The following is a 26,693-nucleotide window of genomic DNA, read 5'->3' as shown; positions in this document are numbered from 1 at the left end:
TTGAGCTATTGATTACTACCTGTTGAGCCTGACAATCCAGCCAGGTTTCTATCCACCTTATAGCCCATTCATCCCACCCATACATCCTCAGCTTGCTTGCAAGAATGCTCTGGGAAACAGTTTCAAAAGCCTTGCTAAAGTCAAGGTATATCACATCCACTGCTTTCCCACATCCACAGAGCCAATTATCTCATTGTAAAAGGCAATCAAGTTGGTCAGCCATAACTTGCCCTTGGTGAATCCATGCTGACTATTCCTAATTGTCTTCTCCTCCTCCAAGTGCTTTTAAATGGAGTCCTTGAGGATTTCTCCATGATTTTTCCAGGGAGTGAGGTGAGGCTGACTGGTCTGTAGTTCCTTGGATGATCCTTTTTCCCTTTCTTAAATATGGGCATTATGTTTTCCCTTTTCCAATCATCTGGGACCTCTCCTGATCACCATGAGTTTTCAGAGATGATGGCCAATGGCTCTGCAATCACATCAGCCAACTCCTTCAGCACCCTTGGGTGCATCCCATCCAGCCCCATGGACTTGTCCAGCTTTTCTAAATATTCCCTAACATGTTCTTTCATCACTGGTGCCTGCTCACCTCCTCTCCAAACTTTTCTGCCCAGTGCTGTAGTCTGGGAGCTGGCCTTGCCTGTGAAGACTGAGGCAAAAAAGGCATTGAATTCTTCACCCTTTTCCTCATCATCTGTCACTAGGTTGCCTCTCCCATTCAGTAAGCACTGTCCCTGAATTTCCTTTTGTTGCTGACATACTTGTAGAAACCCTTCTTGTTTCCCTTCACATCCCTTGATAGATGCAACTCCAATTGTGCTTTGGCCTTCTTAACTTCATCTTTGCATGTATGTCTTATACTCCTCTCAAGTTGCTTGTCCAAGCTTCCACTTCTTCTAAGCTTCCTTTTTGTGTTTAAGCTCACAGAAGTGTTCTCTGCTCAGCCAAGCTGGTCATTTGCCGTATTTGGTATTCTTCCTGAACATCAGGATGGTTTGCTTCTGAGCCCTCATTAAGGTTTATTTAAACTACAACCAGCTCTCTGGGACTCTTTTCATCCTCAGACTGGCCTCCCAGGGGATCCTGTCCATCAGTTTCCTGAGGGATTCATAGACTGCTTTTCTGAAATTCAAGGTCCATACTCTCCTGCTCTCCTTTCTTCCTTTTGTCAGGATCCTGTACTCAATCATCTGATGGTCGCTGCTGCCCAAGTTGCTATCCATTTCTACATCCCCCACCAATTCTTATCTGTTTGTGAGCAGTAAGTCAGGAAGAGCAGTGTCCCTTGGTCTCTCCAACACTTGCAACAGGAATTTGTCTTCAACACTCTCCAAAAACTTCCTGGATTGCCTGTACACTGCTGTATTGCCCTCCCAGCAGATGCCAGGGTGATTGAAGGACCCCCACGAGACCCAGGGCCTGTGATCTGGAAACTTCCACTAGTTGTCTGAAGAAAGCCTCATTTACTTCATTTTTCTGGTCTAGTGGTCTGTAGCAGACACCCACCACAACATCACCCTTGTTGCTCTCCCCTCTATCCTTAACCCAGAGACTTTCAACAGGCCTATCTCCTACTGGAGCTCTGAGCAACCACACAGCCTCTTTTACTAACAGTTCAACTCCTCTTCCTCTTCGTCACTGCCTGTACTTCCTGAATAGTTTGTACCCATCCATGACAATGCTTCAGTCATGCAACATGTCCCACCAAGTCTCTGTTATTTCAATCACATCACAGCTCCTTGACTGTGTGCGGACATCCAAGTCTTCCTGTTTGTTTCCCAGGCTCCATGTATTCATGTACAGACACCTGAGGCAACTAGCCAATTGCTCTACTTTCTCAGGAAAAATGAGGCCTCCCCTGCTGCCCCCTCCTGCTTTTGCATCCTCTAGGTCCCCCACTTCCCCACTTACCTCAGGGCTTTGTTCTCCATCCCCTGTCAAACATAGTGTAAAGCTCTCCTCACCAGGTTAGCGAGCCTGCCTGCAAAGATGCTCTTCCCTCTGTTCATCAGGTGGATCCCATCTCTTGCTAACAGTCCTTCTTGGAACAACATCCCATAGCTGAATAAGCTAAATCCCTGCTGGCAACACCACCTGCATAGCCATGTATTGATCTGCAGGATGTGTCTGCTCCTCCCAGGGGCCTTTCCCTTGACTGGAGGGATTGAGGAGAACATGACCTACGCCCCTTCCCCTTTAACCTTGCCCCCAGAATGCTGTAGTCACTCTTGATCTGCTCAAGGTTACCCCGGCAGCATCATTGGTGCTGACATAGATGAGCAGAATGGGGTAGTAGTCAGAGGATCGGATGAGTCTCCTAATCCCTCCGTGACATCTTAGATCCAGGCTCTAGGCAAGCAGCAGACCTCATAGGACAAGAGGCCAGACAGGTAGATGGATCCCTCTGTCTCCCCAGAAGGGAGTTTCCAACCACCACCACCTGTTGCTTCCTCTTCATGGCAGCAGTCTTGATCCTCCCCACCTTGGGGATTCCTGGCCTGGTGTCTTCCACCAATGGAATGAGCTCCTCCTCCTCTGTCACTAGTGTTCCATATCTCTTCTCTAGGCAAACCACTGCACATGGGGATGACAACTTCTTCTTGATGCCAGAAGATACAAGATTCTACCTTCCAGGGAGTCCATGTCCTCTTCTTTTTCTAGCATCTTCTCTGGCAGTCCTTTCTCCATAGTCCAAGAGGTTTCCTCTAGCATGGAATCCTGATGAAGTCCTCATGACAGAGGATGCTTCAGAGGCTTGCTACTTCATCTTATAGCTCTCTTGCCTTCTCCCTGAGGGACACCACCAGAAGGCACCGCCCACATCGGAGGCACTTCCCCACCTGGTTGACACGGGAAGGAACCTGCAAGTCACAGTCTGCACAGTACCAAAACAGGACCTGTGTGGAAGCCTTGACAGTGAGTGGTCCTGCCTGGACAGAAACCTCACAGGTGGAAGAAGAGGAAGAGCTGGAAGAGGCAGTGTCTCTGGGCTTGTGACATCCTCCAGCCATGTCTCTGGGTGTTCTAATCTGCTGCCTCTCACTTTGTGCTTCTCTTTCCAAGCAGACCTTCCCCAGCAAGCTCCTCTGTAGCTGCTCTGTTTGCTGTTCCTTGATCTTAAGGGTTCCCTTTTGCCTGCAACCTCTTTCCTCTCAGCAAGCTTACAGTAAAGGAATGTGAGAGAGAGTTTGCAAGCAAACTGCCCATTGCTCTAGACTCTACTTAAACATGGGACTTAGTCTTGTTCTAGCAGCTGAGTTTTAGCTACTAAAATAAAACTATGTAGGTTTGACCGTCCTAATTACTAGTGATGCACTGATACATCGGTCCGATATTGGAGCAGTACCAATATAAAGAAAATTGTCTATATCAGATATCGGCCCAGTGGGGCCAATAATTTGGCTAATAAATGCCTGTGCTGCATATAGCCGCAGCACATCATGGAGCAGAGCCAGCAACGTGGAGAGCTGCCTCCAGCTGGTAAGTCAGAAGAGGAGGGGGGAGGGAAGGGGAATGAGGAGGCAGATCAACACCTGCCACGGTGAGGGAGGGGGCAGGGGCAGGCACTGCCCAGCCGGCATGGGGGGCGTGGGATGGAGACACAGATTGTGGGGTGGGGGAGCAGCTCCCACCACTGCTTGAACCCTGGGAGGTGGGGGGCATGTGCTTCCAGATCTGTGTGGCATGGGGTGGGGTGCAGCTGCGAGGTGGAGCACTGTGCAGGGCTTTTCTTGCCATGGGATGGGCTCAGAGTGGGCTCTTGCAGCGCTGGAAGGAGGCTGCAGCCACCACAAATTTCACAACAGCTCTGCTCCCAGCCCTGTGCCACCACCTGCTGCCCAGTATAGCCATGGCTTTTCCCAGCGCTTGAGTGGAGGCAGGGCATTCAGTCAGGGATGCACCCGGCAGTGGCTTGGTTTTGGGAGCAGCGCTGTGGCAAAATGTGGGGTGGCTGCAGCCTCCTCCCAGTGCTGCTGGAGCCTGCTCTGGGCCCAGCTCCCAGCAAGAAAAGCCCTGCACAGCACTGGCTCTGACTCCACCCCACAATTGCTGCCCACCCTGCACTGCAAGATCTGGGGCACATGCCCTTCCCCAGGGTGCAAGAAGAGTCAGGAGCTGCCCCCCCCCCCAAGCTGCACCTCAGTCCTGCGCCCCCTGGCTGGGCAGCTCCTGCCCCTGCCCCCTCCCTCACTGTGGGCAGGGGCATTGATCTGCCCCCATACCCATTCCCTCCCCCCTCCTCTTCCACTACACCAGATTTACCGCCTGATGGCAGCTGTTTCAGATATCAGATCGGTATCAGCCGATATACCTCCTTAAATATCAGCTATCGGTACTGGCCCCCAAAATCTCTATCAGTGCACCCCTACTAATTACATATAAAAAGAATCTTACCTTTTAGGCTCCCCTTCAAAGAGGGGGACAGCAAACTGACCTGTGAACTGGTTAGCAAACTGCTTGCAAACTGTCCTGTTTGCTTCTCTCTGTTCACAAATGACCATCATGGACCATATACTTCGATGGAATGAAGCTGTTTTGCATAATGCTGGAGCTAGCTTCATTTTCAAAGGGCGTATTAATTTGGTGTAAGACTGTTCTCCCATAGTACAAGGATAGTGTAGGGCAGGGCTGTCCAACTTCTTAGAAGCCATGCATGCTTCATCACTGGGGGCTAGGCCCCCTGGGCTGCATGCCACTCTGATGCCCCCTCACCAGCTGCATGGTTGCCACATTTCCTGAACCCTTTTTATTTCTAGGGGGAATTACTCAATGTAACACAGTTAACCAGGCCTGGAAAAATCTTTTTTTCCCCTACATTTTGCCTTCCAAATACAAGGTACGTGTCTTATTTGGGAATGTGTGGTATGTGAAAAAATATGGTAATATGTTTTTTCTTTATATGATTATAAATTGAATCATTTTTAATCATAATCATTTGCTTGATATGCCTTTCCTACAATATTTTGTCATTTAGGTATTAAAATGTACTTTTTAAGTTAAGCTTATTAATTAAAACAAAAATCTACAGACCAAAATTAGAAGGCTAAAAGACAAATATTTCTGTGTTCATTTCAGTTTGCCAAAGCTTTATATAACCAAATAGTTATTACTCTTCAAACAGGGGTGTTGTTTGCTTTCCTTTTTGGAGGAAAAGCAAAGTAGAATTGTGGTCAGTGGAGCTAGCAGGGATAGGAGAAGAGGCATTAGCTCTGTCTATTTTCTTTAGGTAAACAATCCTGATGGTATACAATAGCATCACTGATGTAAGATGAGCAGCATTTCACCCAAAAATATCTGTGAAAGAAAGTATGTCAGGAAAGGAAGACCTCATGTCTAATGTTTGAAGAAAAGCAGATCATATCAGAGTAACTGCTCAGGAACAATTTGTGTGTATTTAGAGATTATCCCTGTAATTCTGGTGAAATGTGTGGGAGTGTGGCATACCTGCTGTGTACCATATGTGCTGATGATGTTTCTCAAGGGCAGGTTTACCTTCCTTATCTGACTTCTAAAAATCTTCTCTGTTTATCATTCATGAATTACTATTATTTGCTCTCTTTTGACAGGTCTTATTCTTTCTCATTCCTCTTCTACCTTTTCTTCTTTTACAGCCACCTTCCTTATATAAAAAGCGTGTTTCAGATGATGAATACTAATTCCAGGCAATTTACAAGGAAGAAAAAGAATGCACTTTTTTTCTATGTAACCTATTAGAAAATTGTACTTTGCAAGGTGTAAGACAAATTCTCAATGAGAACAGCCTTAAAGCTCATTAATGGCAATATTTGTTGCATGTTTAAGTCAAAAAAGCTTCCTGTGCTTTATTTGTAATCATCATTCTATAACGCATCTTAATTTTAAGTAAATGCTTCTCACAGGAAACAGGCGTATTAAAACTGATAACTGAAGAATATTCTAAATTCAAAAAGTTCTAATTACTTTTTGTCATAATTTTTAAAGTAGGTTTTTAAAATACATATACTGTACATATTTACTAGGGGTCTGTGAAGTGGGCTGTATTCAATTCAGATTCAGATTTGGCCCGATTCGAGGGACAGTGATTCGATTCACTGATTCGGAATACTGTCCCGATTTGATTCAGCCAAATCTGAATCCGAAGATTCAATTCTGATTTGGAGAATCAGCAATTTGGCCATAGACATAGCTTTATATGTTTTTTTCTATGTATCTCAAGGTACCAGGTGGGGACTCTTGAATGCTGAGATGGTGGGGTGGATGGAGCTTCCCACAGGAGTGTGGGGGGGTTCCCAGCGCATTTGGTGGCAGGCCCCCTCATGCCTCCCCACTCTGCAATCAGCCACAGGGGGACCCTGGGTGCCCCCCCAGACCCAGGAGGCACCAGTTGCCAAGTCGAGGGCGGGGGGGGGTGTCCCCCAAGCACTTCGCAGCAGACCCAGAAGTGGACCGGAAGTACTTCTGGTCCACTTCCAGGCCTACCACTAAGCACATGAGGGACCTCCCCACACTCCTGTGCAACACTCCATCTGCTCCACTATCTCAGTGTTCACAAGCCACACCTGGTACCTTGAGGTACGTAGAAAAAACGTATAAAGCTGTGTCTATGGCCGAATCATCGACTCTCTCCAAATCAATTCAGTTTTCTGATTCGATACAGAGACATTAAAGGGTCTCGTGATTCGATTCAGATTTGGAGATTCAGCTGCTGAATCAGAATGAACCTCCTCCAAATTGAATCAGTGACTGAAGCTTTGCACAGACCTAATATTCTATTCTAGGTTGCTGGAAAATTAGGGATAGATTCTTCAGTGGAGTAAATGAACAGAGATCTATTGAAGTCTGAGCATGGCTTCCTGGAAGTGACTTCATGGAAGTCATTTAGTTAAGATGACTTATCTAGTGCTCAGAACATTACTAACCTTTTAATTTATACTATATAAGGAATACTCACTATATCCTGAACTGTCCTGCTTTGTGCCTATATTATTACTCATCTGTGATAATCCAACATTGTGCCTGATGCTTTGCAGAAGCAAAAACAAAACAACCCCCCATAGTCTGTGGACATTCTTCATTTATCATCTATACTAGCAGGTAAATCAGATGTAAAAGAACCTTGTAGAACCAGACATAGATATGAGTGTTTCAGATTTTTCTTTTATTATAAATTAGATGTATAACAGCATTCACAGTGGGTTAACAGTGGTAGGTCTGGTGGAAGGAGTGCCTATTAGAGGGTGATTTGAGTAAAGAGCTGGCAGTCACATTTCATATAAGTAGGAGAAATGCCAAGTGTAAGGGACAGCGTGGAAGTCTAAATGAAGGTGAAAAAAACCTAAGGATGAGCCAATATGAAGTTGGAGCAAACAGAGTGAAAACACCCATTGAGGCCAGAAGAGGTGACTTTTTTTGGCCTGATTTCCAGCTTTATAATTCTGGATAATACTATGTAAATAGACATCAGACTGGAGAGGTTTGGAACCTGGAAAGATAATTGGGATGGTTCAGCACCTATATACTTTCTCCTTTGCCTAAGGCTAGGTCTACAATTTTTTTTAACTATCTTATTACAAATCTTAAAGTAATGTTAGAGTGATATAGTTGTGATAGTCCCAGAATAATGTGAGAGGCAAGGATTTTTTTAGGGTGACATCTTTTATTGGGCTAACTGCATGATTGAAATAAATTTAAGCAAGATTTTAATGCAGTGTATTCGAGACCTGATGAAGAAAGCTTGTCTAACTTTATTCCAGCCATGCAGTTGGTCCAATAAAAGATATCATCCTAAAAAAATCCTTGTCTCTTGCATAAAAATCTTAAAGACATTATAAGCAGGTATTAACTGAACATGTGACATTTGCAAGTATTTGGTATTCTGCTTCCTTTAACTACAGTAAAGCTTTCGTTTTTTTCTTTATTTTCTTTTTACACATCATATGAAAAAGTTCTGGCCATAGATATCTCTTCCTAGTCTAATGATTGTTTTGGTCCTTTATTTTCCCCTAATCATTATGGCACTTGAAAACATCTCTCCTAGTACAGCTGCTTTCTGCAGACAATAGAGCAGTGATTCTCAACCAGGTTGTTGTCGCCCTGGGGTGCCTTGGGATCCTTTAAAGGGTGTTGCTGGGTGCCGTACAATATTGCTACATGATTCACAAACTAAACCCAGAGATTTCAAATCTGAGCCCATGATGTTAAAAACATTCTAACCTGTTATGGTCTTTCAGTGTTCTTCCCAATAAAAGAGTTCCTGTTATTTTTCTGTAGTCTAGAAATTAGTGAAACCTAAGAGCTAACTTTTTGTGAGGGGTTTGTTGAGTCTAACAGGGTATGCCTTGAACCTTAAAAACTACTGCCAGAGTTATTCTTAAGAACCAGAGTTGTCCTTGAAATGCTGGCTATCTACTTGCATGTAGTGAAAGGGGAATGGTTTCCCACACTATGAAACTTAAAAAAAAAAATCTTATTTTTTTATCTCCTGCATTGAAATAAAACCAGAGCTTTCTGAAGTGTTCAAGAAAAAGGAGAGGTAGGAAGTGAGAATCATATATAATTTAGCGGTGGGATAGCCTAAGTACGATAGCCAGGTTCAAGCGTCTACTCTGTCTGATTCCAGTATGAGTGCCCTAAACACCAAACTATTTGTTATTCTTCGGTGGGTCTCTCTATCTGTTTTTCACCAGAAATTCCATCTTTTATCATTTCATTATTCATGGAAACATTTTTGGTTTAGAAAAATCAGCATTTTCTAAAGGTTTCACTGAAAATTCTTAACTAACTCCAGCTTCTTCCATACTGCACACATATTAGTTGTTCCAAAAGGTGAGTCTTTGATAACTAGTGAAGTTACTTACATTGATTATCCAGCTATCAGTAGGCTCAAACAGTATGTCAATAACTTCTTTGGAATGGTTCAGATTTACCATGGCCTGTAAAATAAAACCACTGGTAAAAATATTACTCATATGTCACTTCAGAGAGAGAGGGCAATAAGGGAATAAGAGGCTTAAGTGTCATTATAGCATTGAGTACCTTTTTCTGTCCCACTTGTAGATACAGAGATATACCCTCTCTTCAGTTTATGAGGAGGCTGTGCAAAATTGATTCAGAAGAACTTCATCATGCACTGAACATTAATGTCTTTGGAGCTTTTTTAATGTCAGCATCAGATGTTCTTTCTTCAAAACTTAATGGATTTAACATGGTCTCCTCTTCCCTGACCAATTTGCATCTTTGAAATTTTGTGCAATTAAATTTCACCCAACTTCTCACACTTTGGTGATGATGAGTAATGGACTAAGGAATCCAAAAACAGGGATTATAAAAATGCCTTGAGAATAAAATCTATATATGCTTGCATATACATTTTAGGTCATTCAATCATTCTTTTCTGGTGGCAAGTAGAATTTGCAGAGAAAAATTGCCAGTGGATAATGAATGTGATGCCTGGTGGTCCTATACCAACACTCTATTATAATATCAAGCTCAATTAAGGTCACCTTGATGTAAAATTGATATTATAGAGATAGAGAAGGGGCAGTGAACAGAACCTTGAATGATTCATATAGTTGAAGGTTTTTACACAGAACAGATAGTGAAATAAGACCTCATCTTCTACAAGAGAAGAGACTGGATGTGAAATGAGATACATAAAGAGGTTAAAGGAATATAAAGGATAGTGCTAAAAATAAATTTGGGGTGAATTTCCAATAGAATGTAAAAATTAATTCACAGTTATGTTAATGGGGGTCATACCTCTAATTTTTTTGATGCTGTGATGAATACCTGTACTGATACTGTATAAGAAATAGGTAACAAGGGGCACAAGTTGAAATAATCACAAAATGCATTTTTGGGCTGCTGACATACCTGAACTGTAATGAACTTGACCAAAACTCCATATCTTCTTTTATTAAATGGAAGCGTGATAATATAAAATTCAATCCTGATGGTTTGATTTTTCTATGTGGTCAAGAGAGCGAGAATCTCTTCTTAAATGAAATATGAAATTCTCATGTAAACCACAATTCCAGGAACTGAAGCTTTATGAAAGATACAAAATATTGTGAGGGTTGGCAACACTGTACACATTCACAGGAAGCTAAACAACATTGTGACTGGAAAGAGATTTTTATGAATCCAAAGATTTTGTAGTAGAATTACAACCATTAGAATGCCAGACAATTCAAAGTCCACAGCCTCCACTCAAGAATTCTCAGAACAAGACTTCTCTTAACTACTTAGGCAGTGGTTAGATGGTGCATTTACAAGTCAACTCGGAGTCAAAGATCAGAAGCGTCTCAGGAACAGATGCATGTAGGTCAGATGACAACCTGGAATCTACTTCATTTCCCAATAGGTGTTTAATAGGTTCCTTTCTCAGAAGACCAAAGTTTCCATGGACTGGAACAGGGGATTCAATTTAATGCAAAAAAATGCAACACCAATTAAGACGGTGTGGGAAATAGAAGAGATCTGGGAATTGGAGGAAGCTCCTTAGAATCTGTTTCATTCCCTCCTTAAAAAACAGTTTACTATACCTTTCTGTAGGTTCATATACACATGCACTTTTCTGACTAATTAGTAGGGGCATGTGAAATGGACCATATTCAATTTGGATTTGGATACAGGCCAAATCGGGGACAGAGATTTGATTTGTTAATTCATATCATTGTCCTGATTTGATTCGGCAGAATCTGAAAATGAAGATTTGATGCTGATGCAGAAAATCAACAATTTGGCCATAGACACGGCTTCAAATGTTTTTTCTACATACCTTGAGGTACCTGGTGTGGCTCATGAATGCTGAGATGGTGAAGCAGATGGAATGTCCCACAGGAGAGTGGGGGGCCCCGCATGCTCAGCATTGAACCCAGAAGTGACCCCAATGTACTTCCAGTCCACTTCTGGGTACACTGCTGAGTGCGTGGGGGACCCCCCATACTCCCGTACAATGCTCCATCAGTCCCAGCATCTCAGCATTCATGAGCCACCTGGTACTCTGAGATATGTAGAAAAAACATTTCAAGTTGTGTCTTTGTCCAATTCATTGGATCTTTCCAAATCCCTCCAAATGGATTCGGAGGGTTCCAATTTGATTAAGAGAGATTAAAGGGTCTCCTGATTCAGTTCAGATTCAGAGATTTGGCTGCCAAATCAGGCCAAATCTCTGCTTAATCAAATCAGTGACTGAAGCTTCACACAGGCCTACTAATTAGCTCCTCAGTAAAGCATCACCATCTACACACGCGCTTATATTGGGGCACAGTAAATTAATTAACTATGCCATAAGATAGTACTGTCTGGAACAAGTACTATCCTACAGCAGAGTAGTTACATGCACTGAGATGCACTTGTAGGTGTTGACTGGGGCTAGCTGGGGCATGAGGGTTAGCTTTGCATTGTAGCACCTTTGTACCCCAGCCAGCCTCTCTGCAGCATGTTGAGCTGGGTTGGAGCAGCCCTGCTCTGGCAAACTGACCCCCTAGGTCCTCCTGCCAGCTGGGGTTGCGCTGCCTCGGCTTGACATGCTGTGGTCCCAGGTGCAAGTGTGCATGCTGCACCTCAGATAAATAAACTCTGGTGAAAACTGCGCTGGAGATTATTACTACATGCTAATTCCACATGTAAATACACCCTGCTAGAATTTTTTTTTCCTCCTGTCTTACTCATCCTTCCTATACAAACCTTGTATGAAAAATGGACTTTAAAAGCAAAAAATTCCAGTTTTGTGGTTATGTGTACACGTCGACCTATGGCGACGTAGCGATGTACTATGTCACCATACAGCATGCTATGGTGGCATAGCAATCATGATCGCCGGCTACGTTGCCATAGCAGCATGCTCCCTGTTATAGAGTGCCACTATGGCAACATAGCAGTGAAATTTAACCCATGCTGTGTGCACAGCTCAGTAACTGCCCATTCTGCACTGTGCTTTAGTACTTCCAAAAGAAAGCAATATCGATGTACAGCAACATGTAGACATGCCCACTGAGCACTTTGCATTGTTACCAATGGAGAACTGAAGACTATAACCTTTCTCACAGCAATATAACATTCTAAAACAGGAAATATTTTATATATATATATATATATATATATTATAATATCTATGAATCTATAGTGTATAGATATAAATGCACACATACATGTGAAGTTTTTGTCTATCCTGTACATTCTTGATTATATTCCATCACTCGGAGGACTGAGATATAATGTGCAGAGTAATTGCACCATGATATAATGTCAAGGTCCATAATGAGTGAATAAAAAACTAACATCATAGGAAACTTTTATGCACCATTTGAGATGCTAACTCATACAATTAGGGAAATATTTTCATTTAGAAATGACAAAACATCCTTTTCCACAGTTTGGATTATTATTACATTTTACAAACATACTGGAACTTTAATAAACAGCTATTATTTCTTCACATCTCCATTGTCATCATTTGCTTTCTTAATTATGCTAATTAGCTTTTTCAGGATTTGTCCTATTTATTGTAAGTGAAGTGGATTTTATATTCAGAGGAGGTGTTCAGAAGCCTTTATTCTGTGTCCCATAAAAGTAGCTAGTTGCTACTAGACTTGGATTCTTTCTGAAATCCATGTAAGCCCTGAAGAAGAAATAGGATGTAAAAAGTGTCAGAAAAAAGGTTCATTCATTGTTATTAAATCAAATGGCTGACAGAGTACTGTTAATCTGGAGCAGAGTTGAGGAAACATTTTACAGCAGGATGGTTCCTTTGAGATAACAGAGCTCACAGCAGATTCAGACTCCAATGTAAAAAATCTTATTACAAATTACAAATAAGAAAATGGGACAAGGATGACCTGGCTTGTGTGTGTCTGAGAGAGAGATAGTATAGCAAACAGTGCAAAATGCAAAATGGATCACACTGACTACCAAATCATGTTTTAAAAATTAAGACATAACAAATAAGAAAATAAGGATTATTGTCTTTATGCATTTGAAATGAAATGACTGAAACAAAAATCTTACTATGATGTTGTTTTTTCTAATATGAGTTTTGAATAAAGATATTAGCTTGAAGAGACTCTAGCTTTTAAAGGCACATTTACATTATTAAAAGGAGAAAATTTAGAAATTGCTAAAAAATGGAGTCTGGTTTAGGAATGAGTTGCTACAACCTAATGTTAATAGACTTTTTTTCAAAAGAAAAATAAAAGGAAAAATATCTATTGGAGTTGCAAATATTAAATCTCATTATTGCAATGTTGAGCTGCTTCAGAAAATCCTGTTTCTGAGATGAGGAAGAAATTTTTCCTTCACTGCTAGATTGGCTTAGCAAGAGTGGGGGGTTTTTCCACCTTCCTCTCAGCGGGTGGACTGGTCAGGTCCTAACGTGTTTATGTTACCATAACCTGGAAGGTGTCCAATACAGATGTACTTTCAGTAAAGAATATTTGGAGAGGGAATGGGAAGAACATCCTCTCATGTGGAATGGAATTGGGGCTCCTAATACTGGAATACAAGGAGACAATCCTTTCCCCTATTCCCTTAACTTTCATATGAGGGAACAGCACTACGGATATGGCAGTGGCTGAGACCATGGGAAAGGCATGGGACCACAGGCAGTCTTTTCTTAGCCTAGACAGATTATGGACCAGCATTAGATATGTTATTGCTAGATATATTTTTAAAAAATGAGGCCTGGAACTGGTAGTGTTGGAGTGATGTTGTCACTGTGATGGATCAGGAAATATGAGGGGCAAGAATTTAGTGAATCATATATTTTATTGGCCCACCTGAATGTTTGGGATAAACTTAGACAAGCTTTTGAATGCAATATGTTCTTCTAATGCATTGCATTCAAAACCTTGTGTAAGTCTATCACAACCATGCAATTGGTCCAATAGAAGGTTTGAAAAGTCATTTAACTGAGATGGAATAAAGTAGGTATGGTCAGGCTTCAGCTGCATTCCAGTGACTTCTGGGGATTCAAGGATTAAGCCCTTTGATTTCAAATAAAATGATAGTGACCCTATAAATCATAGGAAAATGGAGATTCAGCTATGACTGATGATGTTTTTAATACATAGGCAGCCACATGAATAAAAAATGAAATGATGTGTTTACTTTCAACTTATGTAAATTCCAGCAGTAGAAGATCCACTTCTTACAGACTACATTTATAAAAATCCAGTTTAAAACCTATACCTGGTGACTACATTCTTCTTTAATTTATGCCCCAAATTTAAATTTAACAAGCCAACGTTGAGCTTCTTGTCTTCCCTCAAAAACTCTCAGTGTTTAACTTTTTTCTCTTAATCCTCATCCTTTCCAACATTCAAGTAATTATCCTTGACTTATCCCTGCCCTTGTCCTTCTAAGTCATACCCATATCATGTTACTCATTCCTTCTCAATGTCTTTAAGATATGACCTTTTTTCTCAGTCCTCACAATTAGAACTCTAATAAGGCCCTCATTTCCTGGCCTGACTACTATAGCCCTCCATTTTACTGCACTCCCTAACACTCTTATCCATCCCTCTTGAGCCCATTCAAAACACTACTAAGATCATCAAATTTGTCTGTCACTTTGACCATAACAGCCTTGCTTTTTGATCTTTATTGAAAGGTCCTACTGAAGTCACTATAAGTTTCTGCTGACTTCCAAAGACTCTGAATCAGGCTTGATAGCCCCAACTCAACAAAATACTTTGTCATGTACTTAATACCTCACCTACCTCGCCCCACCTAAAGAAAATTGTGGACAAACCAAAGAGTCCACTGGAGAGCAACAAGAATAATAGAATATTTAGAACACAGGATCTGTGAGGAAAGTTTGAAGGACCTGGTCTAGAAAAAGAAAATTTGAAGGGGGAAATGGTAACTATCTTCAAATATGTAAAAAGGTTGCTATAGAAGGACAGCGATCAATTGTTCCCTATAGCCACTGTGGAAAAAGTGGGAAGAAATTAACATAATGTACAGTAAAGATTTAGGCTAAATATTAGGAAAAACTTTTTAATTATCAGGGTGATGAAACATTGAAACAGGTTACCGAGGAATGTAGTAGAATCTCCTTCAAAGGAAGTATTTAAGAATGAGTTATGCAAACATCTCTTGGGGATGGTCAGGGTACATTTTAACTGCCTCAGTGTAAGGATTGAACTAAGTCCCTGAAACTATACATTTCTACATTTGTTTGATTGTACCAAACAAATTCCATGCAAGTTACTGGGACTCAAGCATGAAATGAATGGACTATTGAATCAAGGCTTAACTATTTCATTCCTTCATTGTATCAAGTTCAAGATTCAAAATCCTGCTTAGCTCTGCCCCCTATTCAGCTGGTGTCATGCAAGGTTTCCCTTATGCCAACCTCATTAGCTAATGGAAAACAAGTTTTAGGAGTAATTGTAAAAATGAATATAGTGGTATTACTTTAAAAACAAAACCTGAGTCACTACATGAAATATAACTATTACTAAGATGCAAGTCATATTCACTTTGGCTATTGCCAGTCTGTTTGTAGAATATGAGATCCTTTTCTGCTTGCAAGGCATCTAGTAAATTGTGTGCATGACTAGACATAATATCTAATCTAAGACATCGTCTTACAAAGAAGTCAGACTGTACTGTCACATGCAAATTTTACTTTTGTTCTTTCTTTTGTTGTTTCTTTCAATTTAAAGTAAGAGCTATTTAAACTGGAAGTCTATGATTTCTCTATGATTTCTCTCTGGACATGGAAAATTACAGTAATAATAATATTGTATGCTTAGATATTCCAGTTAAGAATGTGAAGGTGGTGTATACTTATTTCAGCCCCACAGTGAGACAATCAAGAATGATATAGGAGCAGGCTGTTGATCTTAGCTACTTATAATACAATGGCTTCCAAATCTTCAAGAGAGGTTATGAGGACAAGAGCCAACAGCCTTCTCTCCATAAACTAAACAAGTTTCTTTTCTCTGTTTTTAATGTGTAGCTGGAGGAGCAGAAGGAGGTGGTGGTAGTGCTACTTTGTACTTAGGGTACTTTCTTGGTTGTTAGAAGATGAGGTTTGAATCTTCTCAGGCAGAGAAGGGACTTGCACATGGGTTTCCTATGCCATAGGCTTACTGTGTAGAAGGGGGGGCTGTACCTTTTCCTTTCATATTTTAAAAGCAAGCAACAGTCACAACTTCATTTTTGTGAGTAATACAGTCCTACCTGTCTGCATTAAGCACTTTCTGAGAGGTTAAACTGCTCAGGGGATTCAGATGGAAGAATCTGAGTGGCCTTCGGCAGCAGCTGGGCACTGAATGTCTCAATTCTGTCAAAACCAGAGTAGTTCTGAGCAGTCACAGAGAGGCAACTCTAGGCACAGGTGCAAACGGAGTGTAGCTGGTTGAAATATCTAGGCAAGAATTCTAAAAGATTTCAAGTTTGAAACCTCAATTTTCCAATATACCACAATGTAGTTATTTCCCTTACAGTCCCAAAATGTCTTGCCTGTAGTCACACAGAAAGTGTATGCTGAAGTTGGAAATTGAATACAAGTCTCCTTTGTCTAAAGCTCCTCTGTCCCTAACCACTGTACAATTCATCCTTTCTAGGATATACTTCATTTTTAAAAATGGTTAAAATAAACCATAATTCATATTTTTCCCCTCTCAAGGGAATCAAAATATATCAGATTTGTTCATTCTCTACTTGCATTAGGTAAAACAACCACTCAAAATGAAGACTTCTTCAGATTTTGTGGCTGTAGGCCATGAACAGTGTGCATTTTTTTTGAGTCTTTTAGAAGTTTGAGCTCTGCCAGAAAATTATAGGTTGTATGAAGACTTTGCCAGTGGTTCTTGTAACTGCTGTGAGCCTGATGAGATATGCCAGCGGACTAATAATTTTAGTGAGGACTGAAGTGTGGGCTTGAGGCAATGACATGCTCCAGAGACTGTGCTGGCAAAACTTTTCTTTTCTAAGACCTCAAATAGCATTTTCCTTGTGCCAAAAACATGCTTGAGGTTTTCCTGAAGTTCTAAACTCTGTCAGAACAGACTTCAGAAACTAATTCTCAGGGGTACCACTGACAAATGCAAGTGAAACAAGACTCACTAAAATTAAAAGGAAAATGTATTCAGACATTTTCAAATTATATGAATAGGAAATAGTTAGATAAAAAAAGATTTAAAGGTAAGATTGCCCTAAAACAATACTAATGGGAAGTTAAAAGAAATACCACAAAATCTGCAGTTACATTTCCAGACCTAAGCTGGAGTCTGTGATATTCCTCTATCTTCCAGGACTGGCTTGTTTTATCCATTATTTTTACCCTTGCTAGCCACAGATCTCACTATTCTCTAAACACTGATTGATGATGTATTTGCCAACTGATTTTCTTATGGATCAGGCCTTAACATTGTTCATTTAGATTCAAATACTGCTAACCTAAGCCTTGATCTTTCCTGTGGTCTGACTTTTTACTGGGCACATCTGCACATGCAATTAATGTAACTGAATAAACTTCAGTGCAATATAAGCCAAAGTAAACTAATCCTGATTTCACCATCTACACATGCATTTAAGTACAGTAATTTACGCTGCTCTCAGATAGCACCTGTGGTCGTATCTACACATGCACTTTACTGTGCAGTAATTTACTGCCTAGTAAGGCATCACTATTTACACATGCACTGCAATTAAGGCACAGTAGATTAATTTACAACACCATTGGATAGTTCTGCCAGACACAGGTACTATCCACCAGTGGAGTAAATTACTACACTTAAACACACGTGATGTTGGGATTAGTTAACTCTTGACTCAGACTGTGCTGGAGTTTATTCAGTCACATTAATGGCATGTGTAGATGAACCCTGTGTCTGATGGAGCTATATGATGGCACTGTAAATTAACCTAACAGTACCCTAATTGTGGCACATGTATAGACAGCAACCTTTTACTGCACAGGAAATTAGTCTACTGTGCATTAAAATGCATATGTAGATGTACCCACTGACATACTTCTGTTTTTATTTACTTACATTATTCCCTAAAAGAAAAGGGGGGAAAATCCCTTTTGTTATTATATTGCAAGGTTTTTTGGACATAAATGTTTCTTGAATTCTTTTAATTTTGGTGAATTTAAATAAAGTTTAACATCTAAATTGCAACATATTACAAACAAGCTAGCCATTTGTGCTTTTTTTTTAAAGTTAAAAATGTTGTATTTATTGAGTTCCATTGCTATGAGGGAGCATTGTTGGGCATTGTTTTAAAAACCAAAGACTCCATAACCTTTTCTTTCCATAATGTACTGTATCATAAAGGAAAGATTTTTCTCTTGACCAGTTCAGTCTCTTCATATCACAGCTGGCTGTTTCTGGCCAAGAGAGAATTCCCTGAGATGGCATAAAGCTAGTTGAGTTGTTTAATTAGCTTCTTTGCCACATCCCTCTGCTCTGCCAGAAGTGACATGTCAAGGACGGGAAGGAGGACCTAAACTAAAACCTAGGCTGAATCCTGGAGCTGTGTAAGGGTAGTACAATCTGATCCAGTGTTTAGGCTATGATGGTCAAATCCAGTCCTTATATTTCAAGTTTATGCTTCATAACAGACAATGACTTTATCTCAGGGTATGTATAAATGGTGACACTCCTGAGTTGGAACAGGGGTGTCTAGCTTCTAAGTGCCTGGGGGCCATGTACCATGCAAGCTGTGCTAGTGGCTGCTGTACCCTGGGCCCCCTGGACAGCCTGCTGCAGGGCCAGCCCCTGTGGCAACATGTGCTACATGGGCTTCCCTCCCACATACAACTGCATCATTGTGCACCCACACAGCTGCAACCTTACCCTCCACTTCCCATGCTGTGATGCACTACCCTGGAAGGTGGGGGCAGGTGGCAGACACTGGAGGAGGGAGTGGGAGGCCTGGAAACTCTGACTGCAGCCACAGTGATAGGAGGAGCAGCAACCAGGGAAGATGCTGGGGTCTACAACTTCAACTCTTGTTGAGCACCATGTGGCCCCAGGATGGCAGTTGCATAGCCCTAAGCTAGATGAAAGAAGAAAAGTGATCCACCAGTGCATGGATGAATGCATGGCATTTAACTATGATATAAACTATTCCAACCATTCAGCTGAAGTAGACTCCACAAAGTAAATCTACAGTAACTCTGGGATCTGTAGGGATCCAGAATGGGGTTTCTCTAAAGACTAGTTCAGTATTAAAAATAACATAGTCCACCAACCAAGTAGCCAACTTTTATCCAGGTACTAGAATTGCTTTTTGCTGAGAATGTATTTAGTCAAGAAAATAACAATGAAATCATATAGCAGGTTCAAGGTAATAGCAGTCTTTATTGCCAGAAATACATGTACAGGGTAGGTGGCTTAGATGTCCCTAAACACTTAATTAACTGTATTTTTAATGTAAATTCCCAGTGCTCCTTTCATTTCTACACATAGAAATAGTTACTGTGTCTCTAGGCAACTGGCCTTGATGCTATTAATTTGCAGGACAGAAAAACAAGAGACCATGTCACTGAGCTGTGAGAATGTTATCCAAAGTACTTTCGCTCTTGGAGGTTTTTTCTATTTCAGTTTCCATTTAGTGGAAAAATAAAAATTAATTGTATTCTGAGATACTTTCCATAAAAGACTATACATCTGAACTAACATAATGCTTTCTGTACAGGTAATTCAAAGCTGTTTGTAAATATTATTGAATCACATTTAACAATATACCAGAGAGATAGACCGGTGTTATTATTCCTGTTTGCACAGGAGGGTGCCAAGTGTCTCTATTCTTGTACTTCACCCTGATTTTCAAGGGTTGTAAAAAGATGAGGAGGGTTTCTTCTTTTCTATCTATTTTCTCAGAGCCTTCTGGTTCTAAAACTGGTGGTTCTAGGGAGAGTCCTCTATGCTATCTATCTCGTAGAAACCTCTTGGACTGTTGTAAACATGAGGAGATTCTCTACTGTACGTATGTACCAGACTGCTGGCTGATGCATGGATGGAACAGGGAGGGAAGGAAGAAGTCTTTGGTATGCATTTCTATGAATAGCCTAAGTGCTGTTATACTTTTGTAATATCAACTTTTCAGGGCTACCTATGGGCTTCTGAATAGCACTTGTGAAAATGACTAAAATCATGTCATTCCATTATGCTTGCTAAAGCAGCAGAGCTGCCTGCACACTCAGAGAAGACGAACTAAAATATGGACCATGGAATGAAGATCTGTTGAAACTGAGGATAAGAAAGCACAACAACAAGCAATTTTCTTTCCTTCAAAGGAAAACATTTAGAGAGACTCCATGAGTACATGGAAATCACCAAGAATATTCATGCAAAGAATAGCTATTAACAAAATGTTGCTACAATTAAGTAGTGAGCTGGATTCTATGCATATCAATATAGTGATAACATAATGGAGTATAGAGATGTTTGTCTTGTTTCTTGTTTTTGGAAGAACCCATGCTGTCTTAAGAGAAAGAGGAAAGTAAGCATAGAGACAATCCCTCTATTGTAGTAGTTAGGCTACTGTCAACCCAGAAACACACACAATACCAACTAACAGGCCAAACCTTGAATCACCTAGCTCCCTAAGTGCCCAGAAAAACCTAACAGAAAAAAAAAATATCTGAATGGCTATTTCAGGCATGGCTATACATAAACCTGAAAGTTCAACTCTACTAAGGAATTGTGATAGTCATTAGAGATGCTTCTCCTGGACATAGTCTTCCCCATTGTACAGCTGTCAAAGAAGATGGATGGAAAATTGGGACCAGTTATAGAAGTAGACCATAAGTTAAAGCCGTCTGAAGGTACGTAATTAGTTAATAGCTGAAGGTGCCAGAATACTGAGTTTACTTCTTGTTACTGTGGAATGCAAGTTATTTCCTGTATGTAGCTTTTTACTTAGAAGTTCTTAAGAGAACCACAAAAAGCCTAAATTTCTCAGCTGAAGGATAAACCAGAGACTGAATTTTAAAACCAATGGCTTTGGGTGTACAGGAAAAATAGGTGCTCACTTCTGCACTCATATTTAGTGCACTTGGGTTCCTAACTTCCAGTCTGCATTGGAGTTACCAAATTTATGTATCTAGTAGAGGAGAATGGCAGAGTAGTAGGTCCAGAACCTTGGTCTTAAGCCTTGCTCCAGACTTGTGCCAAAGGCTGTAAATAGGCAACTGCTCATACAGGCTGAGCAGTCAAAGTGGGTTGGAAGAGCTGCTAGGTATATTACTCCCTTGTATGCTACGTTGTAAACTAGTAACTATATCACTATGTAACTATGTAACATAGTAACTATGTTTGGCTTTGGAGCCTGGTGTGTCTCAGCACAGCTTCCCTGATGGGTGACTGGGCTTAAGATGGACCTTTGAATGTTATATTTAGTTGGGATAAAGGGAACTGTGAATTCAGATTCACTTGTGTGTTTGTGCCTGAGCTTCTACCTCCTGACAATGTGGTCCTTGAAGAGTTTTAGTCTACATTCTTTAAAAAATTACATGCAAAACAACCCAATTAAAAGAACATTATGGATGTAATATCAAGTGCTCAAAAGCTAGGCAATGCCAAAATTAAAATTGCACTGTAACTTCAGTTTGGCTTCTTTGAACATGTGTATTATACTCCAGTCTTTAATTACATAATATGTAATTTCCTATAATTTTTAAAAAGCAAACCAAGGACAGAGAGAAAAATCTATCTTATGGAATTTTATTTACCTGTCACCTGGATTGTGTCTTGGATATGTACCTTTAGATCCAAATTAATCCTCTATCACTTGAACAAATGGATCAACTGGTAGAGGTAGCATACTGTCATCTTCTTTGTGGAATAGTCATCAAAAGAAGAGTGAAACACACACAGTATCAGGTGGTTTCTCTCTTATCAGTTATATAACAGAAGAATGATAGGACTTAGAAATTCTAGGCTCTCTTCCAGGTTTTGGAGAAAAGTCATTAAGTACTGTTTTGCTTCTATTTCCCTCAGCCCATCTTCTTTTATTTCTGCCCCTCTCCTTGCTCTCATCTTCTTGCATGTAGGTCAGCAGTTCCCTCCTTTTGTGCTCATACAACACTCAGTTCAGGTCCCTGGTGCCACAGTGATCCCTGAAAGTCAGGACAAACAATTGTACACAAAACCTGCTGAACCCCTAGAGTCCTGGACTGGACATGCTAACTGCTAATGGAATAGTCAGAGAATTTAGCCATTTTCTGAAACTTCACAAATTTGTAACTCAGCCATGCGTAGGCAGGTTTTCATAGTGACAGCATTTTTCAGAATCCACTGCTATCGCCTGCTAAATTCCAAGTTGCTGCTCCAAAGTAAAGGGGCACTGAAAAGAAAAGTCTAGTTGTAAGGAATACTTAATGTTGTCTCGCCTCATTCTCAAAAATGGTTAAATTGTTTGTGTGGAAGTTTAATAAAACAAAACCAAAATATCCTTGAACAAATTTTTAGCTGAAAAGGTTATATTTGGATAATGTATGACCTACTGAAGATAGATTAGATCAAATGGAAGTAGTTAAGTAAAATTTAACTATAGTCTACTCTGCCAACTTTCTCTATTAACAAGGGCTCTTTCAACAAGGGCTTTGCCAGGTTGTACAGGAGAAAAATGCTGGCAGTATGTTGAACTAATTAAAGTTACATTACAGCACCACCTGTCAGAGGGATGTCAGATGAGTTGGTAGAACACTTATCTTTGTGAAATATAATGTACGGAGGAAGAGTAACTAGAGCTTGTAGGGAGAGAGGGGTGATGGGAGGGGTCTCACACTAATCTGAAGACATTGCTTCCAAAAATAAAAGCAAGTTAGCAACATGATCTCAGAGATGTCAAGTAGCTCCTGGATATTAAGTGACTCAAGATGAGGCTTTATCAGTGTGAGAGGATGACATATAAGTTTGATAACACAGATTCATTTTGAGAGCAAAAAGAACCATTAATCTAACCACCTTTATATCATAAATACCCTGTACTGATCCAAATATGACTTGTGCTTGGCTAAATTATGTTCTGGGCAGCCATCAAGCTTTGCTTTGGGAGCATCGTGGGATGGAATATTTGCCACTTCCTTTGGTGGTTTGTTCCAATGGTTAATCACTCTCATTTGAAAAACTGGAGCTTGATTTAAAATTTAAATGAGTCTAGCTTCAAGTTCTTACCCATGGTTCACATTGTACTTTACTTAGATTAAAAAACTATTATCCAGCACTCTTTCCCCCTTAAAGGTTCTCATATACTATAATCAAGTCAACTCTTTTTTTCCTCCTGTTTTGATAAACTAAGCACGTTGAATTCTTTGAGCCTCTTGCTGTAAGCTAGTTTCTTGAGTCATTTTTGTGGCTCTTTACTACCTACTGCCCCATTTTTTAAAAACTAATTTTTAAAATGTGGACACCAGAACAGCGTGCAACATCTCATTCTCACCAATGCCCTATATAGAGATAAAATCATCTCTGTACACCTACTCCCTAATCTTCTCATTCTGCATCTAAAGATCAGATTATATTTTTTGCCATAGCATCACATGGGAACCTTATGTTCAATTATTTATTTCCTAAAGGTCTGTGCAGCTGGCAGTCCATAGGCTGCATGTGGCCCCTGAAGGTTTAACATGTGGCCTGCAGGCTCCCACCCTGCCACCACCCCCCCACTGGCTTCTGTCTTAGCCGCCAGAAGGAGGCTGAGTGCCCAAGATGTGTGTGGCAAAAGGAGCTGTGGTGCCTGCACTGCAGGTGGATGGTATGTGCAACTGGGAGGGGGAATGGGGATTGTGCATGGGGACTGTGGGAAGTGGGGGGTGGCCTGCACAGCTGCATGGCCAGAAGGCAGATGGTAGTGGGGCTGCCTGCACTGTGCACGTAGCCTGGAAGCAGTGGTGTCCTCCCTCCCAGCTGCGCAGAAAGCACACTCCATCTCCTGGCTATATGGAGGGAGTCAGGCTACTTGCACTATATGAGCAACCCTGTGTGAGTGGCTGAGGGAGCAGCGTACAGCCTCAAGGTCTATGGCCCCCAGCTGCCTGGAAGTGTCACAGCCCTGATTAACTATGACACATCAGTGCTCTTCAGAGACACTGCTTTTCACGACAGGCTCCTGATCTCAATATTCATAGATGGCCAGTATTCCTTGTTCTTTTGTATTTGACCTCACCTTTGGCTGAATTTTGTTTGAATGGGACCAGTTAAGCATGCCTCCCTTCTCAGACTACAGTGTCCATAATCATGTACTTTTCTACCAGCCTTTGTGTTCTCAACGATTTTTTTCAACCATATTTGCATCCAAAGCATGGACTAGTAAATAGTACTGGGAATAGTACCAGTCCCTGTGGAAAACCACTGGAAATACCCCCAGGAAATGAAAGCCTAGGAACAGAGGTAAAATATTGCTGGAATATATTTAAAAAATCATTGTTGTCTACAAAAGCATATGCATTTCTGAACAGGTTAGACTCTAAGGTACCTCCTTGCACTGCTTTCTGCCAGTTCACTCATCACAAAAGATGCCACAGCTTGACCCACCTAATTATCCCTGCCTGATTGAAGGAATTGAGCAAATTCTGTTTCAGATTCTCTTTTGCACTAGATATCTGCTCCATATAATGGAGAAGAAAGGGGTAGGGCATTCAGGGAGCTGAGTGAAGCTAGCTGACTGTCTTCTGGTTCAGGGGAGTTTTGAGTTGCCTCAGGGAAGTGATAGCAGTATTCCTCAGGGAAGCACTCACCATCTAAAAAAAAGCTCATACATTATCTACTTTAGCCACATTCCTTGTTTACCCTCTGCACTAGGACTGGGAGAAGGACTGGCATAGCAACCTGTCACATGGGATCCCTGCCACTAAGAAATCTCCCCAGACTGGGAAACCTCAGCAAAGAGATGCAGCAAGTTATTATCTTCCTTTTGCACCTCCAAAATACTCTGAAAGAGGTCTGGTAAGGTGTCAGTCCCAAATAGCTTATAATGGTTAAATAAGCATACATATTATCCTTATGGAGTATAAAGAAACGAATCCTTTATTATTTACACATATACCTGACCCACTATAAACTACTCTGCTTCCACCAAACAAGCAACTCAAAAGCATTCTGAAAAATAAACTTTAAAGGTTATGGTCAAAATAATGTTACATGCAGACATTACATTTGACACTGTAAATTCTGGGTCAGGTTCATATTTTCTATATACTCTAAAATCAGGTAAGGAAGGAGTCCCAACCTGTATGTCTTATCCACAATAAAATATTATTGTATTACAAAACCATTATCATGCCAAATACTACTCATTGCAACAAAGACTATGAATCAAACAGGAAGGGATGTTTCTTGAAATTCACTAGCAATAATGACTCCAGTTCCCATTCAGAGTTTTTTAGGATCACTAAGTTCTTTCCAGGGTGCCCTTAATAGACAACCGAACTTGTAAACATAGAGATTGGGTATGAAACAAGGAAAACTTTATTGGAGGGAATAGGAACACAACATCAACTTGAAAAATAAACCAATGGTATGGATGATATATAAAACATTTTCCCCAGAGTAAGTATGGCAGTTGTTTAACTTGAGCTTCACCCACTATTGTCAAAAAACCAAACGTCCCTTTACTTTTTTCCTCTTACCCATTTGCTAAGCTCCATATGCAGTTTGGTGTCAGCAGGTAGAATAGGCCAAGTGTTTCAAGGGGGACTCAGGCACACTCCTAGTCACTTGGAAAATGCTTCCTGGCCCTGCACTGAAGCTCACCCCATAACCAAATTATTGTGATGTTATATATATCTTACAGATAGGAGGACCTCAACAGAGTTCAATCATCTCTGCTGCTTCCAAAAAGAGCTATTTGAAAGGGTCCTTCTCAACAGTTAAATGAACTAGTAGCACATAGGATCCCTGAGTAGATTTTTAAGCAGGTTCAGATTTCAACCAGTTCTGAGCTTGCATGCAGTGATGGCTCCTAATTGTCACTTGTAGACCCCTTAAACAAGTGGTTCCCAACCTTTTTATATTGCAGACCGGCAAACTATCAAATTTACACATTTGAATTTATTTAGCATATTTACATTTAATTTACATCTTTAAAATTAATTGTTACATGGGGGTGGGGGTATTGTGAGGATTGGATCAGGTTGGGGCACCACAGCGGCGGGTACCAGGGGACCCTGCAGGGGAGGAGACTGTGTAGGCGGTGGCCTGGGGAATCCAGCTGGGAGCAAGCAGCACAGCCGTCTCCCAGTCTTCTGCCTGGGGCATTTCCCTGCCTACATCCCCCACGGGTGGGACTGGGGGGGGGTCCTGCCTGGCCCAGCATGGGCCTCACTACCTGCTGTACAGGCAGTGCCTTGCTAGGTATGGCCATGACCGCAGGAGTGAGACGGGGCTCATGGAGCCAGATGCCTGTCTCTCAGGGCTGCCCCGCTGCCCAGCTTTAACCTTGCACGTGACTGCTGGCAGCAGAAGCCGGGACCTGGTAGCCAGCCTGCCGCAGCCCAGTACCAGGCCATGGCCTGGTGGTTGGGAGCCTCTGCCTTAAACCAAAGCAGATTTCCCTGCTGCCTCCCCAATAGAAGGGAGCAAAGATACCTTTATCTTGTAGCATTTCAGGCCACACAAACTACATCTATACAGCTTCAAAATTGTAAGACTCATAAGACATCATTTTAAGTACCAAATTGGTCAAGGTGGACCACATCACAGCTTGAACTGCCAAGGACAAAGATGCTGGGCCTGGATACAGATAGA

This window comes from Alligator mississippiensis, chromosome 2, assembly GCF_030867095.1.
Source record: "Alligator mississippiensis isolate rAllMis1 chromosome 2, rAllMis1, whole genome shotgun sequence".
In the NCBI taxonomy this organism is placed as follows: Eukaryota; Metazoa; Chordata; order Crocodylia; family Alligatoridae; genus Alligator; species Alligator mississippiensis.
This window is presented reverse-complemented; position numbering follows the sequence as displayed.